General features: G+C 45.9%; 2 long non-coding RNA genes and 1 other non-coding gene across 3 annotated transcripts in view; all 3 read right to left on the bottom strand.

The window, feature by feature from the left end:
• The window catches only part of LOC142924741 (uncharacterized), a 46762-nt gene extending 43948 nt beyond the window's left edge, over positions 1 to 2814 (bottom strand). Inside the window, exon 1 of the long non-coding RNA XR_012941817.1 lies at positions 240 to 2814. This is a non-coding gene — a long non-coding RNA (uncharacterized LOC142924741). The remainder of the gene's footprint in view (positions 1 to 239) is intronic.
• LOC116942925 (uncharacterized) overlaps positions 1 to 20049 on the bottom strand; it is a 143434-nt gene that overhangs the window by 82133 nt on the left and 41252 nt on the right. The gene's annotated exons all lie outside the window — the stretch shown is intronic.
• Positions 4501 to 4689, bottom strand: LOC116943058 (U2 spliceosomal RNA). The gene has a single exon (XR_004402873.2). It is a non-coding gene; the product is annotated as a U2 spliceosomal RNA (small nuclear RNA).

The following is a 20049-nucleotide window of genomic DNA, read 5'->3' as shown; positions in this document are numbered from 1 at the left end:
GCGATACGCTACCGGTGTCAATCTCTGCTGCTACGCCGCAACAAAAAAAAAACAGTCACACCTGTCACACAGCAGCTTAATAAGAGGAACCAAATGTAACGGGAATAAAAAAAAACACACACGCGCAATTTCACGTATACACATACACACGCGCGGGCACGCACTGTATGTCTCTATGCACTAACACAGAGCAACGAGCGACAACACGAAGCACAGGGTCAGGTCATTCCTCCACTTACCTCCGGAAACCTGAGAGAGGAAGGCAGTCCGCCTGGCGGGGCGAGGCAGCGTGCCTGGGGCACGAGCGAATCGATAGATCAGCGAACGCGGCGCGGGCTCAGCGAGCGAGGGAGCGAGCGGGGTGACACCGCGCGAGGTTCCTTCCCGTCGGGGGGGCTCGCGAGAGATTAGCCAAGTCGCCGGCACCGCGTCGATCCCTGCGAGCAGAGCGAGAGATCTCCCGCGCGCGCCCGGGAGCCACTAACGTCGTTCAGCCAGGAGGGATAAGATACAGGAAAGAATTTAACAACATCAACAACATAAAAGCCAAAAAAAAACAAAAGCACCTTCGCGGGTTTAATTAATTGCGCTGTCCTAACGCTCGCTTTCCCGCAGCCGAAAGATCATAGTCGGTCGTCGCGTACGAGTCCCGAGTTCGCGGCTGTTGGAAAACTCCTCGCGGGCTTTTCCTGGCGACGTCCTCGCGGGCGGAGGTCTGTCCCGCTTCATTTTTGGCCACGGAATGCCAAAAAGTTGCAGCCACGAGCGCGCGAAGGTGGAAATGGGAGCGAGTGTGGGGCCTTGCGGCTCGCCTGCCGAAACACAAACCCCCTAAAACTGCCTGGGAAATGAGATCCTGACTCCAGAGATTTCAAATTTGCTGTTCATGTTCATAATTAATTCAGGAACATTGATAATTTCATTACATTTCTTTCTTTCAGGCCTTATCAATAAATGATGGCCCAGCCTCGGCTCTGACTATCTCTCGCCCGACATGAAAGGGCTTAGGTGGCAATCTTTCGAGGTTGATCTTGGAGAAGGGGGGGGGATAGTGTCAGAAAACGAATCTCATCTCGGGGAAGTTTTTAGCAGCCCGAGCAAGATTCAGCCTTGTAAAGAAAAAAGCACTTTGCAGAAATACGATCTGGGGTTGTGGTTTGGGATTCACTACAGAAGAGCAGCAACAGCCGCTTAAAAGGTTGTCGAGAAGGGGGGGGGGGAATACATGCGCGTTAACCCTTTGTGTCTGATCATGCATGCAGATGCAACGAAAGCAACGGATACGTGGGTTTTGATTGTGTATGTGATTTGCCAGGATGTGTTCCTCAAATAACATAATCACTGAGACACAGTATATATGCACGGTGTCCGTAGAGATCTAATCGATCATTAATGAATTATTATAGTTGAACAATTTTGAGCCGAGTCGATAAAACTACACGCACACACACGTGGTAGGCTGAAGATTATATCCTATGAGTCTCAGCCCTCCAGTCCTCCACGTGTCCACCGTGGTGCCGGTGACTCACATCGCACGGAGGTTTCAGAGAAAGTCCCAGATGTTCGAAAGCACCTCGGCGGCGAACGTGTCCAATACTTCTGCTGTTTTGCGCTGTTGAAGATCGCTCAAAGCTTTTTTTTTTCATAACAGAGGTTTTTTTTCGTTGGCAAACACTTCATCTGTCACACAACCCCCGAACCATTCAACCATGCAGTTCAAATTTCGATCTAATTATACTTTTGTAACAACGGGTTGTATCATCATGGAGACCCTATACAGTGCATACACCACATACGGGAGCATAAGTAGCATTAACATACCACAGATAACATTCTTCATTTCCAAAAATTGTGCCTCGTAAATTTAACTTGTTCCCGCTGGGCACGCTGTTCCTTTAAAGCCTGCGCCGTTGCTAATTCACTCCAATCCAGTGTTGGGTCTATTAAATACCTCCCCGAGTCCAATCCATTCTGCGTGTGACCTTTGATTACAGTTAAACGCTCACAATGAAGTCCGATTAATGAGAAAGGGACGAGAGAAATGTGGTCAGGATTTTTTTCTACGCATTTATCCCAAAGGGCACCGCTGGAGCCGACGTAATTGCGTACCACTCGCCGCTTTCTTAGGTACAAACCCAATCCAGAGTGGGCACGTCTTTAATTACGCATTTCAGCTGACACCTGTTGCTCTACGTTGGCAACTCTGAGCAGAGGAGTTGCTTTATTGTCAAAGCCGTGGTAGCTTGGGGGGGGGCAATTGCCTCTTGTTATCCGCGTTTCTCTTGCAGCAAGGCCGGACGGATTCGACAGCGGTGTGACACAACAGCGTTCTCCCGAACAACATTCCGGCGCCGCAAACTTCAACTTCTTCTTATCCCTTATTCATTGGCAATGGACATTAATTTTGTAACGTGTCTTGGATGAGCAGCGGCATTTCTCCGGTCCGTGCATCGACATCAAAGCCAATTAACACGTGTTTTCTTCGCCCTCGAGGACCACTTGCCGAGCACTCGTAGGACACGATACGCGGAGTCTACGTACAACATTACTCGCGAAACTTTACGTGCCACCCTATGCCTGGCGTGCAAGTGAATGGACCGGTGGGTGAGATGGAGAGGGCGACAGGGTCAGATGTAATGCGCAGAAGAAAAAAAGAACCCCCCCCCCACAACTTCTCTGGGTCAGCTCACCCCGCGAGGTGGTTAACGAGCACAACACCTTAGATGGCAGCGCAACACTCACCAGCGTGGCTGGATGTGGTGTGAATCTTGACTTAAAACTTTCGTGACTGCAGGAATTCATATTCTTGGCTCTTTCGGTAAAGTCACGTAGATAGAAAATAAAATAAAAAGAATAAAATAAAATTTCCATCTAGGTAAAATAAAATGTTGTATTTTATTTGTATTTTATTATTGAATTTTATATCTACGTGACTTTACCGAAAGAACCAAGAATATGGATGTGGTGTGTGTGTATGTATGCTGAAATTCTTTCGCACCGTACATAGCCAACCGTGCTAATCGGAGGTGCGAGGGGAAGGAGGCACTCGAGATTTTTGGTGCAAAGGTACTCACCAATTAAAAAAAAACGTTTTTTTTACTTTTACATCACCTTTGTCAATCGAGCCCCTTGCATTTGAAAAAGTTTACGTATTTCTTTTTTTTTACCATTTTTCAAAACATGTTTCTCTTCAAACGGCCAATACTTGTGGCATGTGCACTGAGTGTTCACAGTAGCTGATTGTAACGTGCGAGTGTAAACGTCCCAAGTAGCTTTTCTCGACCTAACACCTGTCCACCAAACCCTAAATACATTCGTGCAACCAAATATCAAGGCCCTATGTGTTTTTTTAAAATTTGCTCGACGAGTGGGATAAGGTATTAGGAAGGTCGTTGTACATACATATGAATACTGTATTCAGTCCTTACATTTTCCAGATTATATTTATTTCCATGAGTTGTACTTTTTTAGTTTTTAATAACACACAACGCCAGTGGCCCGATCTACTCCTTTTGTTCAAACCTCCCAACAACAGCTGCGGCGCAGGTAAGTCCACGGGTAATTGCTGGGTGTGGTTGACACAAAGACAAAGATCCCCCGTGTAGCCTTAACAGACTGTCGGGGCAAGTGTTGTTAACGAGCACCTATGACACACGAGGGTGGTGGGTGGCCAGCAACCACGCCCGGCCGCCTTTGTCTCCCCAGTGAAGATGTTTACTACACACCGCACCAGGTACTCATTTGAGGCTGAGTCCACCTAGGGGAGGCCCAGGACCGGTTCAGATAATCGTCACTGGGTGTTGGTTGTGAGCGGGAATCGAACTCGGGTCGCCGGGTTCGTAGCGCAATCCGCTACACACACTGACATAAAGACAAAGATCCCCGTAGAACCTTAACAGACTGTTGGGGCAAGTGCTGTTAGCGAGCACCTATAAAGGCCCGCACGGCACACGAGGGGGTGGGTGGCCAATACCACGCCCGGCCGCCTTTGTCTCCCTAGTGACGATATTTACACATCGCACCAGGTACTCATTTGAGGCTGAGTCGACCTAGGGGAGGCCCGGGACCGGTTCAGATAATCGTCACTGGGTGTTGGCCGTGAGCGGGAATCGAACCCGGGTCGCCAGGTTCATAACGCAGCGTAGTGCTAACTGCTACACTACCGCTCCCCACGACGCACTGACACACACACACACTGACACACAGACACACACACAGACACACACACTGACACACACACTGACACACACACACTTGTAGCCAAAGCAAGTGACATCGGTGGATGACATCGAGGAGGAGTGAGTGTGAGGCACCCACCACCTGCGCCATGAGGAGTCTGTAGGAGGCACCAGGGCACCAGGGCAAGTAGATTTATCATCTCTCTTGCTTGGAGTTCGATTTTTTCTGATTATCTGTTAGTTTTCCCAAAGTTAGCCGTGTCCCCCCCCCCCCTCCTCAAACATTGCCAAAATACACTATATGCTGGACTATTTTTTTAATGTTTTCCCCCCTCAAGCGGAGAAGTACTGCAAGTCCAGGCTGAGTGGACGGAGTAAGTCTCTATTCCATCCCCCTGTCCCAAAAAAACATCTATTTCATGTAAGGTACCACAATGTGGTACGTATCAGATATTAAACGGAAAAGAACGGACACTGCACTTGATCTTAGCCAAAAAGGGTGAGAAGCGATCAATTTATCTGACCCTTGAAGATGAGTCTCGTGCCTTATGCATTGCTGAGTAATACAAAGATAAATGTGCAGCCCTGCACTTTGCATTTTCACGTTACCGTTGGCGGAAGGGTCTCCACCAGAAGACGCTCTGGACAGCCACACCAGAGAGAATCTGGCATCCTCTTCCAAACTGGGCAGATGTCTTGGAAGATGTATTAGTAACGACGCTTTACCCCAACTGCACGTGACCTGCCAATCGACTGTGGTGAATCCGTTTATACCGCTGGGAGGACAGAGGCAGGGGCGGATTGTGGAAATGTGCCCCATTGTGTTAAGTGCAACACCGAGAGACTGATGTGTGGATTGCACGTCCAGCGCGCTAACCGTTACGCCACGGCAGCTTCCTTCCTTGGCTGAGTAGAGAATTATGTAAGGACGTTAAGAGCACAACGTCGCCCGCGACTTTATTGGTCTACACGTGCACGTTGGCGTGGATGCAATTACTGCACTGGAACGCAGGCTACGATAACGTTTTCTTCCAGCTTGTGAACGTGTTGGGGATCTATGCGTCGATGTAATAAATAAATAAATAGCCAACGTGCCACGTGCTATTTATTTTGATGGGTATAAAAATAAAGCAAGTACTCATAATTGTGGCGCAATGTTACCCTACGAGCGATCACCTCTTTTGACGAGTAATGAGCCTAACCTAAGCTAAGCAGGACCTTCAGTTTGTGTGAAATATTTTTGGTTTATATGTAATCGAACATTTTTGCTCTACAATTCTACAGGGGGGCAGTTGCAGTGGTAGGCTGAAGTAAACCAAGCAAAATAGTAGGACTCTAAATGGCTCAAAGGCCCCAGATTCTGCAAACAAAAACCAATGGGCGCACCACGTATCAGCTCAAATGCAAATCCTAATGAACATGGCAAGCAAACTAAAATAAAAATCCTATGAAGCTTTCACATCTCTGTCTTGGTCTGCATATGTCTTCTCTAATCTCACAACATCCCTGCTTTGAGCGCACATTTCTCTTATCTCGCTCCAATGGTATCTCTTGTCTCTATCTCTTCGGTCATTTCACGAGCATATTTGTCAAATAGAAGGGGGAGGGGGGGGACCCTCAAAAATATTTCTGCATAGGCCTCCCAGTGGACTAACAACACTCATACGGCGAGAGGGCATTGCCTTAACATAATAATCCAGATTCTTGGTTCTTTCGGTAAAGTCACGTAGAAGGGAAACAATAAAATAATAAAAATAATAAACAATAAAATCGCTGCAACCCTCAAAAACGCTAAGATGCCAGCTAGCAACCTCAGCAAAGATGAGCGTTTTGAATGATATAAATTAAAAAAGAGGGATGACATTGTCATCCTCTCAGCCGACAAGGGCAATGTCACTGTCATCATGGATAAAATAGGATATAACAACAAAATTCAAGAATTACTCAACGATGGCAGCTATACAAAAAAAAAGAGATCCCACCAACAGCCTCGTCATACAAACCAACAAAATAATTTCTGATTCAACCGCATTAATTGATCAAACCAAACAGTTCTCGTTGAAACCTTCTGCTGCCAGGCCACCAGGATTATACGGCTTACCAAAAATACATAAAGTAGATACACCCCTTCGTCCCATCGTCTCTACTATCAACTCCCCCACCTACAAACTGGCTCGTTTTCTGCGTGAAATCCTGCGGCCTTTCACTGGAAAAACCACCTCTGCGGTACGAAATTCTACTCACCTGGTATTGACAATCACGGGTATTTCCCTGTCCCCAGACGAACTGCTTGTCAGTTTTGATGTAGTTTTTTTATTCACCAAAGTTCCTGTACCTGACACCATCGCAATCATTGAAGACTTGGTTCATCAAGGACTGAACACTGAGGTACCCCCCGTGGTGAGACACTTCTTAACCAATACATACTTCACTTGGAATGGAACTTTCTACAAACAAACTGAGGGGACCCCAATGGGCTCCCCCCTACAGTGAGGGAGAAAAGTAGTTGATCCCCTGCTGACTTTGTACGTTTGCCCACTGACAAAAAAATGATCAGTCTATAATTTTAATGGTAGGTTTATTTGAACAGTGAGAGACAGAATAACAACAACAAAAAATCCAGAAAAACGCATGTCAAAAATGTTATAAATTGATTTGCATTTTAATGAGGGAAATAAGTATTTGACCCCTCTGCAAAACATGACTTAGTACTTGGTGGCAAAACCCTTGTTGGCAATCACAGAGGTCAGACGTTTCTTGTAGTTGGCGACCAGGTTTGCACACATCTCAGGAGGGATTTTGTCCACTCTTCTTTGCAGATCTCCAAGTCATTAAGGTTTCGAGGCTGACGTTTGGCAACTCGAACCTTCAGCTCCCTCCACGGATTTTCTATGGGATTAAGGTCTGGAGACTGGCTGAGCCACTCCAGGACCTTAATGTGCTTCTTCTTGAGCCACTCCTTTGTTGCCTTGGCCGTGTGTTTTTGGTCATTGTCATGCTGGAATACCCATCCACGACCCATTTTCAATGCCCTGGCTGAGGAAAGGAGGTTCTCACCCAAGATTTGACGGTACATGACCCCGTCCATCGTCCTTTTGATGCAGTGAAGTTGTCCTGTCCCCTTAGCAGAAAAAACACCCCCAAAGCATAATGTTTCTACCTCCATGTTTGACGGTAGGGATGGTGTTCTTGGGGTCATAGGCAGCATTCCTCCTAAGAAACACGACGAGTTGAGTTGATGCCAAAGAGCTCCATTTTGGTCTCATCTGACCACAACACTTTCACCCAGTTGTCCTCTGAATCATTCAGATCTTCATTGGCAAACTTCAAACCGGCATGTATATGTGCTTTCTTGAGCAGGGGGACCTTGCGGGCGCGGCAGGATTTCAGTCCTTCATGGCGTAGTGTGTTACCAATTGTTTTCTTGGTGACTATGGTCCCAGCTGCCTTGAGATCATTGACAAGATCCTCCCGTGTAGTTCTGGGCTGATTCCTCACCGTTCTCATGATCATTGCAACTGCACGAGGTGAGATCTTGCATGGAGCCCCAGGCCGAGGGAGATTGACAGTTCTTTTGTGTTTGTTCCATTTGCGAATAATCGCACCAACTGTTGTCGCCTTCTCACCAAGCTGCTTGGCAATGGTCTTGTAGCCCATTCCAGCTTTGTGTAGGTCTACAATCTTGTCCCTGGCATCCTTGGAGAGCTCTTTGGTCTTGGCCATGGTGGAGAGTTTGGAATCTGATTGATTGATTGCTTCTGTGGACAGGTGCCTTTTATACAGGTAACAAGCTGAGATTAGGAGCACTCCCTTTACGTTAAGAGTGTGCTCCTAATCTCAGCTCGTTACCTGTATAAAAGACACCTGGGAGCCAGAAATCTTTCTGATTGAGAGGGGGTCAAATACTTATTTCCCTCATTAAAATGCAAATCAATTTATAACATTTTTGACATGCGTTTTTCTGGATTTTTGTTGTTGTTATTCTGTCTCTCACTGTTCAAATAAACCTACCATTACAATTATAGACTGATCATTTCTTTGTCAGTGGGCAAACGTACAAAATCGAAAAGGGGATCAAATATTTTTTCCCTAACTGTATCTCCGGTTGTAGCCAACATTTTCATGGAAAAATTTGAGACTGACGCCATCCAGACTGCCACTCTGCGCCCAACCTTATGGAAGAGGTACGTGGATGACACTTTTGTCATCTGGCCACATGGCCGACCTGCTCTAGACCAATTCCTCGACCACATCAATTACATATACCCAGCCATCAGATTTACCATGGAAGTCGAAAAGATGGCAAGCTACCTTTTTTGGATGTCCTAATAAAAAAGAGACCTGATGGTTCAATGAGCCACTCTGTATACAGGAAAGCTACCTATATGGATGCTTACCTGAAACCGGATTCCCACCACCAGCCATCCCACAAGAATTCCCTCATCAAGACTCTGCACCATAGAGCCCAATGCATATCCGACCAGGAACACATAGCCAGTAAACTCACGCACGTACACCAAGCTTTAAAGGCTAATGGTTACTCCGACTACACAATCCGCAAAGCTATCATTCCAACCATGAAGAAGGACCCTCTTGAGGAGCCTTTCAAAACCATCACTTTACCCTACATTTCAGGGATCACAAAAAAGATCTCCAAAATCTTGAATAAACACAAGATCCAGGTCCGATTCAACACATTACATAAAATCCATGATCTGGTTCCGTCTGTAAAAGATGTGATTCCGGACATACAGTACGCTGGCGTCTACAAAATAAGTTGCCTCTGTGGTAGTAGTTACATTGGAGAAACCAAACGACATGTCTCGGACCGCATCCGTGAACACAGAGCAGACCTAAAACACGGTAGGACCAACACCTCGGCCGTGGCAGATCACTGTTATAATTCAGTAGGCTCACATGACATTGACTTCTCCAAGACAGAGGTTCTTTGGAAGCCATCTTGCTCCCATGAGAGATTCGTTCATGAGGCTATCCACATATACAAACACAGAGACAATTTCAACCGAGAAGATGGATTCTGGCTTAGCAATCATTGGAAGGATTTGATAAACCATTTCGGGTCTTAATTGATTGATCACGCTTAAGGTGGCTTTCAGACCGCGTCCATTATTTTCGTCTCCCCCCTCCTCTTTTCCGAACATAGATGGACTCGTCCATCTGAATAACTGCCAAATCGCTCTCCGTGGTGCTAACGTTAAAAAAAATGCCACTTTTTTCAAATTTTATTGCCGTGGTTTTCACACCTGATGATGATTGCTTGTGTTGCAGTCGAAACGTCGTGAGAATTTTATTGTTTCATATTTTTATTATTTTATTGTTTCCCTTCGACGAGACTTTACCGAAAGAACCAAGACTATGAATCCCTGCAGTCACGAAAGCTTTAAATAAATAAATAAAAATCCAGTTCAAGTTCAAATGTATTTGCTCAAAGCAAGTGAGAACTCAAGAAGGGACCAGGACATTCTCATTTGTAAAATGTGACCTGGGCCACACCGAGTTGGCAACACGCAATAAAAACAAAAAACAAGTTGAGCAAATGAAGCAAGCACAAAATTGGAGGTGGAAATCGTGGCAGCGGCTATGGCGTCACGGGCGATGAGAGACAGAGAGAGAGAGAGAAACAGTCGCAACATTTTCGTGTCATCTTTCACGGGTAGGGGAGGGAGAAAATAAAAACCACGATACGCCAACGCAAAAAAAATCCCCGACTGGAAGAAGAAGAAGAAGAAGAGGAAGAAGAAGAAGAAGAGGAAGAGGAAGAAGAAGAAGAAGTTTCTCGTATGCTGCCGCAACGACGCAAAGCGAAACACGACACGGCGGGGACAACCGAAACGGCGGGCATGAAAATTGAATGAGTTTGCCAAACGAAACTCAGTGTGGCCCTTGATGAATTATTCAACGTTCATTTTAATTGCATAACCAGCTAAAGATACAGTCCCGCAAACCCTCCTTCCCCCCCCCAACCCCTGCCCCTCCCTTAATATTCTGTTAATTGCTTAATTAAAACAGAGCTTGTATTGATAGATATTTGGTGGGCGAGCGATAAGTGTGGATTTTTTTCCTTTTCTTCCGGTTATTTGATTTATTTTCGAAAACGAGGGATTAGGGAAGTAATTAATGCGGCGAAGGAGCTGCCGGCGCCTTCAGAGACGGGGTTCCTCCGAAGGCTGGCATCGTAGCAGTGTTTGTACTCTGCCAAGCCTACCTGGGATACAAGCAGGAACAAGACACGCGGCAAATTAAAGCGACTAAAGATTTATTTACCTTTCATCTGGGCATATTTGTCAAAGGATTAGAAGAAAAAAAATCAATTACAGATTTTTTTTGTTGTTGCTATAGTACTGGCCTTAAATTACCCACAAGGTCGCGTTTAGAGTATTTGGTTGCTAATACATTTCCACGTAATAAGCCACTTTGTTGAGCGATCATTCGTGGCCAGGTCGCTTCTGAAAAAAAGAGCTATATAGCTCAGTGGACCTTACCTGGTCAAATCCAAATATATCAATTTTTTTTGTTTAGTTTATTATGTTTTTTTTTTGTATAATTCGGGGAGGGGAGATGCAGATTATTAAAAACGCCCTTTGTTACTCCACTGCTAGATGAAAGCCCTTTGTACATCTACAGTCAATGTTGTCAAGCTACAGCTGGATGAACACCTTCCCCACACTGTCAGTCTTGGGTGCTATGAGACCATACTTCACCACGTTGGTTGGTGCAGGTTGGTAAAGGTGGGGAGGAGGGGGGGAGTACAGACCAGAAATGGATTTTGCTGAATGTCCTATCGTGTTAAATAAAGAATCGATTCTTGAGTGAAATCGCGACTGAATTTCAAGCATTCATGGAATTTCTGGGGGTAGGCTAGGGTCGGTGAATTGTGATATCTTACCTAGTCACGCCACTGATTTGCATTGCAGGTTGATAATATTTTTATTTATTTACCCAGAAAAACCTCCTTGGGTATCAAGGTTTCATTTCATAAGTGTGCTCGTCCATTGGGATATTTGGCCAGATCCACAAATGAGTGTTTGGCTTTGTGTGGGATAACCCACATATACCTATATATGTTGAACTTATTTCGCACCGTACATAGCCAACCGTGCTAATCATGCAGAGATACGTCGACCAGTGCTTAAATTATTCTCCACCATCCCACTGTGATTTTCTAAAGTGTCAGCATTAACGGTCCATTATTCGATTTAAGCATCGATTCATTATTTTTGTGGCTAATGGTAGCGCTTCTACTTGCTGCAGGAGTGACTTCAATATACTACATAGAACATACATATGAAGCATAAAACATAATTTTATGCACGTATCGTCAGTTTAATAATGTATGCGACTCAATGAATCGAATAAATAATTCCACCCCTAGGTGTTTAAAGCTCATAGGAGAAGAGGTTCTAGTTTTTGGTTTCATTGTTTGTCAATGAAGATATTTTTTTCAATTTGAGCCTTGATTGCCAGAACACGAGGACATCTCGTGAATGATGTGACAAAGCAACGTCTTCATTTGCAGAGTGCTGCATCAGATGGCCTTTTCAATGCCCCATCCATAAGCCCATGTTCACCCATCATAAAACAAGCGGTGTCCATTGATCATACACATATACACACGCTCAATAGAAAACAAAAAAAGCCTCCTTATAAACAAATCGAGCAGCAAAAACTCAACTGTAGAGATATTCAATAAAACACGAAGGGCCACTCATAAACAAGTTGTCCGCAGTTTAATGCTGTTATCCTGTGTAAAGATTTTATAATAAATCATGAATAAATATTATCCCCTTTCAATCGAGAAATTTTCACTGCCCAAATAAATTGAACGGGACAGCAGCTGTCAAGCTTCTGGTGGAATGCGTGGTGCTCCTTTGGCTCAGGGGTCAGAGCGTGCGACACTGAGAACCTGGGTTCGACCTGGGTTTGAATCTGACTTTTTCGCTGCTGTGATTAAAGTGCGTTTAAACGGCGTTTAATCAGAAGTTAATGGGCTTGGCCCTACCACCAAAGGCTGTACAAACACAAGTCACATTTTATTTGTTTGTTTTAATACTTCATTTGGCAAAAAAAACAGCGTTGAGAATTGTAATATTGCCTTTGCCTTCCATGCGATGAACATATACTTTAAACTGTAAATGGCGAGTAAACGCCATCATTATGAAACTTCAGCGATTGTTTTTTCGCTGTGGTTGTCCCCACCTGATGATGGACGCTTGTGTTGCACCCGAAACGTCGTGATTTAATTTAGTCGTTTTCATTTTAGTTTTATTTTATTTAATTTTATTGAATTTTTACCGACATGACTTTACTGAAAGAACCAAAGAGTATAAACGCCATCATACCATAAAAAAATTGTGCAGTCCGTTTCAAATAACAGGTGCAAAGAGGACTGTTGTAGATTCTGCAAAAACCATCAAAAGTCCCTGAAGAACTGCATTATGGCCCTCTGGTCTTAAGTCACAAACAAAATACATCTGAGAAGTTGGTCACATTTGCTCAAATTTGTTTTGATGGTGACCGAAGACGAGATGACGACAGTGCACATCTTCAGGAACTGCTGATGTTTTTTGTTGCATAATGCACAAAGGCCGGGTGGCTTTGTACACATTTCTGTGCAGTGATGAATATTTCTCCGATTGCAGGGCATTTGGGAAAGCACAGCTGTAAATTATTACTTCCCCCACGCTTGAGTTTGCATAAACCCATTGAGGATTATAAATTGATCCCATTACTGGACCACGGTGATGAGAGTGGGCACTTACCAATAACATCTAGTACACCAGCGGTATTTGGTTAGCAGGCCTAACCCTACTGATGAGCTCCAGAAGAATGAAACCGCTCTAGAGCTTGTGTATTCATACATCTACTGCTGGATAACATATGCCTGGAAGGCCCAACAGGCTGGCAGACAAAACAAAAATATGTTTAGAATTTTCCATGGACGTTAGGAAACTGAAGGTGACTAACCAAATGTGTGAGCGAACAATGGTGAACGACGGCACTCTGGGAGCGTTGATATGACTGTATGTTGAACTTCTTTCACACCGTGCGTAGCCAACCATGTCAATTGGAGGTGTCGGGCAAGGACAACAAACTAAAACAAAATGACCCTATTAACAGCAGCAATTTAATTGCAAGGATCCGATTCCGAAACACCCCTCTGACTGAAAGGAACATTCCGCTCGTAAGAGCCAGAGCATCTGCACCCACACAAGGGCTCGTGTAGGGCGTGCAGGTGGAGGCATTGATTATGGAACGATCCACCCGACGTTTAGGAAGTGGACAAGCACCGCTGTGCACCCTTGGTCAGCGCTGCCGCGTCCCCACCTCTAGATGTGCCTCCGAATGCTGAATCACTTAAAAGCTCACTTCCAGCTATTGAGTGTCCGGCTTGTCGGAAAGTATCAACCTCAGCCTCAGTCCGGGGCCTCCGTGGCAGCGTGCATCACCCGGTGACGTTAAAGCGGCGTTAAAGCGGCTGTCTTGAACCGCCTCCCCGATGGGGCGGCCGCAGGTAAATTTAATTGACTCCGAAGCCCGAAACATCGCGGCACGGCCGCAAAGCGCGGGGCGCCCCCCACGATGTCCCTTTCTCTCTCTGTCTGTCTCAACGCCCTCTCTCGGCTCAGCCACTTGTTCACGTTCCAGAGCCATGGATGAAAGGGATGCGAGGAGGAAACGGGTTGAGGAATGGGCGGTCGGGAGCAGTCGAAACAGCCCAGCAGTGGTGGGCAGGAGTGGGCTGAGCCCCCCCCACTCCCCTGCTAAATCCGTACAGTTAAGTCATAAAACGTTAGGGCAAACATAAGTACATTAGGCGATAGGTGTAGCAGCCTTTCCTGATACACGGGGTGAGAGCTAGAGCAGAATAGACGATTGTGGGCGATGGAAATGCCATCGCCAACGTCCTCTCGCGTTGGCGATGAACCATTATATCGGCAGCAGGTGCTGCGGGTGCATCCTGACAATAATCTCATGCTAGGTGAGGGCGAGATAAATCGGAGTAGGTTTCATGAGATTAATTTGACGGGCCTAAAAAAAAAAACACAAGAAGGGCCACCGTGGCAGAGGAGTCGATGTAATGCGGCCACGCGGGTCACCTCCTGTCAAGCTGGTGGCTTGACGACGGAGGCTTAGGGGGCACTCCAAAGGCGAGGTGCTGGCCACGTGGCGCGCAATGGTTACGATGGGAGTCGCGTGCCCTCTCGGACGCCTTTTTACGCGTGCCGTTAAATCAACCCCAGCGGACTGCCGGAGCGGGGTAAGCGAGAGTGAAGGCGGCGATGAAAGTAGCACACGGAGCCGAGCGCAGGAAACGTTCGAGGCTTTTACGTCGCAACATCGACCACCGCCGCTGGAGGCATTCCATCTGCATGCCTCTGCGAGGGAGCGTGCGAGAGAGAAAGGCGTGGGCAAAAGCCACCGCGAGATGCCCCGTCAGAAAAATACCAAAAAAAACAAACCTAAAAGTGGCAAAAAGGAGGGAAAAGAAGAGGGTAAAAAATATGACACGGGAGAGGAGAGAGAAAAATACAAAATGGAACATGCTCTTCTCTCTTCCCTCTGAAGCGTCCACTTTGAAGTGCTGCTCTGGGTGAAAGAGAAAAAAGGGGCATTTTTATTTTATTTTACAAAGAAGAGAAAGTAAAAAATATAGCCAAACAAAACAACAAAAAATCTATGTGGGGTGGATGCCAGTCAAAGACCTCCTCCTTTCTGCGGGGGTGGGGGGGGAGTGTTTAGCACTTGAAAGCCGCGAGTTGCGACCAGTGAAACATCAACACACTGTGGGGTGAGCCGAGCCAAAGGCCCCCACTTCACACACTGTCGGGGCGTTTGGCGATCTTCCGGAGGTTTTTGCTTGAAGCGGACCACTCCGCTCGACTGCGTGCGATTCGAAACGAATGGACGAGAGTGGCGATGCCGGGAGCGCGTCGCCCACCTGGTGGGACATCGTGGAGCTAAGCATGTTTTCGGCCTGGACACCGAGTGCCTGCACGTGCCACCAGCATGCACGCCCGGATTGTTGTCATAGGCAAGTTGCGCGGGGGGCTATGTTGTGGGCAGTAGGGGGTGGTGGTGGTGGGCACAGTGCGACAAAATCCAATGTTGTACCGTATGTCTATGCGACCGGCCTTCATCAAACTGCACTGACGAGTGTGGTGAGGTAAGTAAAAATAACCCCATCGTGTGATACAAATAAAAGGCTTTACCGTTTCTGGTAATAAATCTAGGTGTCAAGATGTTCAAACACCAAATAGACACCTATTACAAAGTGGCAAGTCTGCAATAACCCACACATAATATTGGTAATACATGCAAACATATACGCTGTGATGTTTGCAATTGCCCTTGAACCTGATTGTCCCACCACCAGAGACAGCCTCCTGTATGTGGTTTTTCTCTACCATGCTATGGGCCAAAGGCCACCAAATGGCAAACAGTACAAGGGCAATGCAAAAGCCAGATTATGAATAGACCTGGTTAAGCAGTTATATCCATGGGGCCCTTTTTGTATGTATGTTTAACTTCTTTAGAACCGTACGTAGCCAACCGTTCTAGTCGTAGGTGTCGTAGTATCAAGATGATAGCGCCTGTATTTATTGCAAGAAAGGATAAAGTCTCTTTAAAAAAAATCATATTGATCCTGGCAAAAAGGGGTTCCATAGATATAATGAAAGCGATTGAGAAAGAAAAATGTTTTGCCGGCGTTGTATTTAAAACGAGAAACACGAGTCCGGAGACAAATTTATTTTTAGCACATAGCAGGCTTAGAAGATGCAACAATATACAATCCTGTTCGGATCAAATTTTGTTCTCATGCATAATCCACACACAAAAAAACACAACAACCCAAAAATACTCTCGTTTTCCACGTGCGGATATCCGATACCTCGACACGAGTTCACTCGGGGAACTTGGTATGTAAGTCATAAATAAATCAACGTGTATTTTTACAAATAACCGGCCAACAGCAACAATAATACAAACAAGAGATGAGAGGGGACTCGCGCCACTCCAGGGTGTGTAGCCGACGATGAAGAGTTAAGCTCTTCCCACCCCGGCGCACCGGCAACAACAACAACAACAAAATGTATCGGCTAAAACGCGCGACCAGCCAGACACCGCGCTCATGACAAATTGATGAACGACGCGTCATCCTCCTCCCGCCGTGCGTTAAAAGTCGAGCGGGGCGTCCAGTCGCGTCCGAGTAAACGCGTCAACAGAAGTACATTTTGCCGTTGCCATATTTAACTGCAATGTTTTACTTTCAAAGGATAGGGGGCGAAACAAATACCCCCCCCCCCCCCCCACACACACACATACCTGTGCGCGCAAAGACAAAAACGGTGAACGCAGCAGAGCGGCTTAAGACGTTTTTACATCACGAGTTGAGCTTCTTCTCGAGTCATGGCAATGGTTGTTTTTGTTGTTGTTGGTTTTAAAGAATAAAGATAATTACCTGATGAAGCCCAGGGTGCGTTTATTCAATCACAATCCGTACATCCGATTAGCACGGTTGAAGTACCCGATCTCATCAGAGCATGGAAGTTTAGCGGGGATTGAGCCTGGTTAGTGCTCAGATGGGTGGCCACCAGGGCTGAGAGGTGGCCAGGAATCGGCAGTGCGGAGCATCACGCCATGTGTATGCGTGGTGGCTTTTGCCCGCATATCCTGGCTTCCTCCCGCATGAAATACATGGTCTATCCACTGCAGGACGATCGACTCTCCACTCCGATGCCATCCCTCACAGTCTCGCGATACCTGATCCGTCTCGCTCCTTCACACAAGTTGATCTCATTGCGCTTCATCTCTGCCGTGCTCATCAACTTGGTTGTGTTACCTCCTTTGGCTGCCATTCTTTTACCAGTCTCACCCTATCGGTCATCATCCCTTCGGGCAACGGACACATTGCCCAACAGTCAAAACAATGTCTAACCTGCGTATGTTCTCTGATACATGTATTTTCATTTTTCTTTCTCAGTGATATGCCCACGATGCATCAGGTTTTGTTCCATTTTCAATAGACGTGTCCATGTATCTGATTCCTACGTCATAGCATAATAATATGCACTTTCTTGAAGATTGCTTTCATGATCAATTTTATTTTCCACTGTCGTGTTCGCCTCTTTATCTCACAATGTTGATGGCTCTAACAATTGTAGTATTTAATTTAATGAAATCGTTGTACATTACTTTTGTCATACATGTTGAGCCAGACAATGTCCTTATTTATTTCATTGATTATATCCACTAATTTATTTCTATTGGCTTTATTAATGACTACAGTATGTCATCGGCAAAATCTGCAGTCGTTAAACTCATACATGGAATTAGCCAAACATCTCAATCCAGGACTCAGCCAGAAAAAAACAAATTCAGCGAATTCTACATGGGTAAACAATTGACGTTACTATTGTGTGAGTTTCACAAACATAAAGTGGACTAATTATTGTTCGTTGAGAGTATTTCTAATTTAATTTAATAAAGCTTCGCAATCTTCATCAGTGATGTTCTATGCACTGGTGGATGCAGCCCTCCGCAATCCGCCATTGTTCTGCGACACAACAATCCATCTCGTGCATGCGCACAAGCCGCTTCCGTCGCTCCGTCTCCACGATAGGCGACCCTCTCGGATCGGCTCTCTCCTTTGGCTTTCCACTCCACCAACAGTCTGGGGCAACGGCCATCATCCCTTGTGGCAAAGTGTCCCTTCCCAAGCCCACTTAACTCTTCCCGGCCATCATTGTGACATCTCTAAACTTGCGCAATGTCTGATATGCACGGTGTACTACTGTGTGTATATATTAGAACAAACAGAAGAAATCTGTAAGGTTTTTGGCCCAACAGCCCCGGACGTTTGATGCCCCACGGCATATGAGCTGTGCCTCTCTAATCGCCTGACCATCTGGGCGTGACTGGGGCTGAGCGCTGCTTGCCAGCTACCGGCATATTGAGACAGATCACACGAGACAATAAAAAGGAGGTTGGTGCTGGAGGAGGGGGAGGATATGAAGGCGGGAGACCCCTTTTAGATGGCGTTAAGTGATGGTCCTGGCCTCTCCTGCCTTACAATCAAGAGAGCTGTGTAAGCCAAAACTGTGTGAGGTCAGAATTTTAAATCGGAGTTGGGTGAATATTGTAATGGGTGGGTGGGGGGTGGGGGGCGGGGGGCTCTGGGTGAAAGGGGGGAAAAAAGCCCAAAAATACCCGTAATCAATATTCGCGGTATCTGGGGAGAGCGTTGCGTGCATGGGCCCTTTGTAATGGATCTCTCTCTCTCTGGAGAACAGAGGTGGCGGCACATGCACGGTTCGTGCGCCTGTTTTGCCTGCAGCTCCATGGAGCGAAAGCCATTGCGATATATATTTTATACACACGTGTGAGGAACAGAAAGATCGTTGTATGAATGCAATTGTTGTTAAGTCGTTGTCATCATCATCGTCGTCGTCGCTATCAGCGGCAGCAGCCACAGCGTCAAACATTGTCTATATCCACTGCTTGCTGAAAGTTCCCCTGGTAAGCTGTCGCCAATCCCTCACGGTCAAGCGATGCAATGATCCATCTGGCTCCGGCACACGAGCTGATCGTCATTAAAACAACCAATGGAAATGACTGAAAGGGGATTTGTTTTTTTCTCAGGAATTTAATAAAGCTGCAAACGCTGGGTTCTAGATACATGAGCAAAACATTTTTTTTTAATGCGTCAACAAAGTTAACACAAACTTATTGTTGTGTTTAGTTTGTTGCCCTTCCCCCGCACCTCCGATTGGCACGGTTGTCTACGTACGGTTCGAAAGAAGTTCAACATACATACCTACTAAAGGAATTGAAGACATCTGTCGGAGAGACACAACTGGAGAAACACGTCAGGGTAAGTACGCCTAGCGGTAAGTTATTGAAGGTGAACCAGGATAAAAGTGAAGGAATAAACAGGTGGACGAGATCAGGTTTGGCTGCCTTTAAAAAAAAACTGAGCTTGATAATGAAAAAGCAGCATACCAATGTGCCTACCGGGAGGAGATAGCTGAGTTATTTATACATTGTGAGAACAAGATGTTATTTTACTGAATGCTGATGTCATTGCACGTGTTGTTTGCCAAAGGAAGGTGGCCAACAGGGATAATCGTGACCTGGAGGCGCAGAATCCTAAAATCCAGATAATGGCTCAATATGAAACCGTGTTCTCAAGTGTCATTTCAGCATGGTCACCAATGGCTGCTCCAAAACAATCCCAACATTAGATTTGGTTTTCACTTAATGCAGCAGTTTTGCCAACTCTTTACGACTAAAAGTAGGTTGGTTTGACTTGCCATTCGATGATTCCCTCTAGAGCAGGGCGTGTGAGATTGTGCAGCACGCCTCAGAGTGGATAAGAGGCAATTGAAAGCATCCTCAGAGGTAGTTATGTGACATCACCCTTCAAGAGACCGTTCCCTAACGTAAGGTGATGCTAAAAGTGCTTTCTGCAGAAAATTACAAATGGAAATCCCTCCGTCTTGTGACAACGCGATGCCAATAGCACAATTGGAATATAATTTGGAAAAAAAAGACCCCCAAAAATGAGAACGCTTTCACATCACGTGTGTGCAAAACTTCAACAATATCACTGAAACGCTTTCAATAATGTATTCAGTACACACATTAATACAGCGAAAGTCTCAGCAGTTTTCTGGCCAAGTGAGTGTGGGCCTGTGCTCATGCTTCTGCTTACAGCTCTCAGCCAGTGGTGAAAATCCCGCTTGCCGATGGCAGAGGTTGGTCTTCCAATAAGATAACACATTTTTTCCCCAACCAAAAAGTGTTACTCATTTTGTCCACCGTGGCAGGATGATCAGTTGATTGCGACTAT

Source organism: Petromyzon marinus, chromosome 16 (assembly GCF_048934315.1).
Source record: "Petromyzon marinus isolate PM22_M1 ecotype Great Lakes invasive population chromosome 16, UKy_Petmar_22M1.pri1.0, whole genome shotgun sequence".
In the NCBI taxonomy this organism is placed as follows: domain Eukaryota; kingdom Metazoa; phylum Chordata; class Hyperoartia; order Petromyzontiformes; family Petromyzontidae; genus Petromyzon; species Petromyzon marinus.
This window is presented reverse-complemented; position numbering and strand designations above follow the sequence as displayed.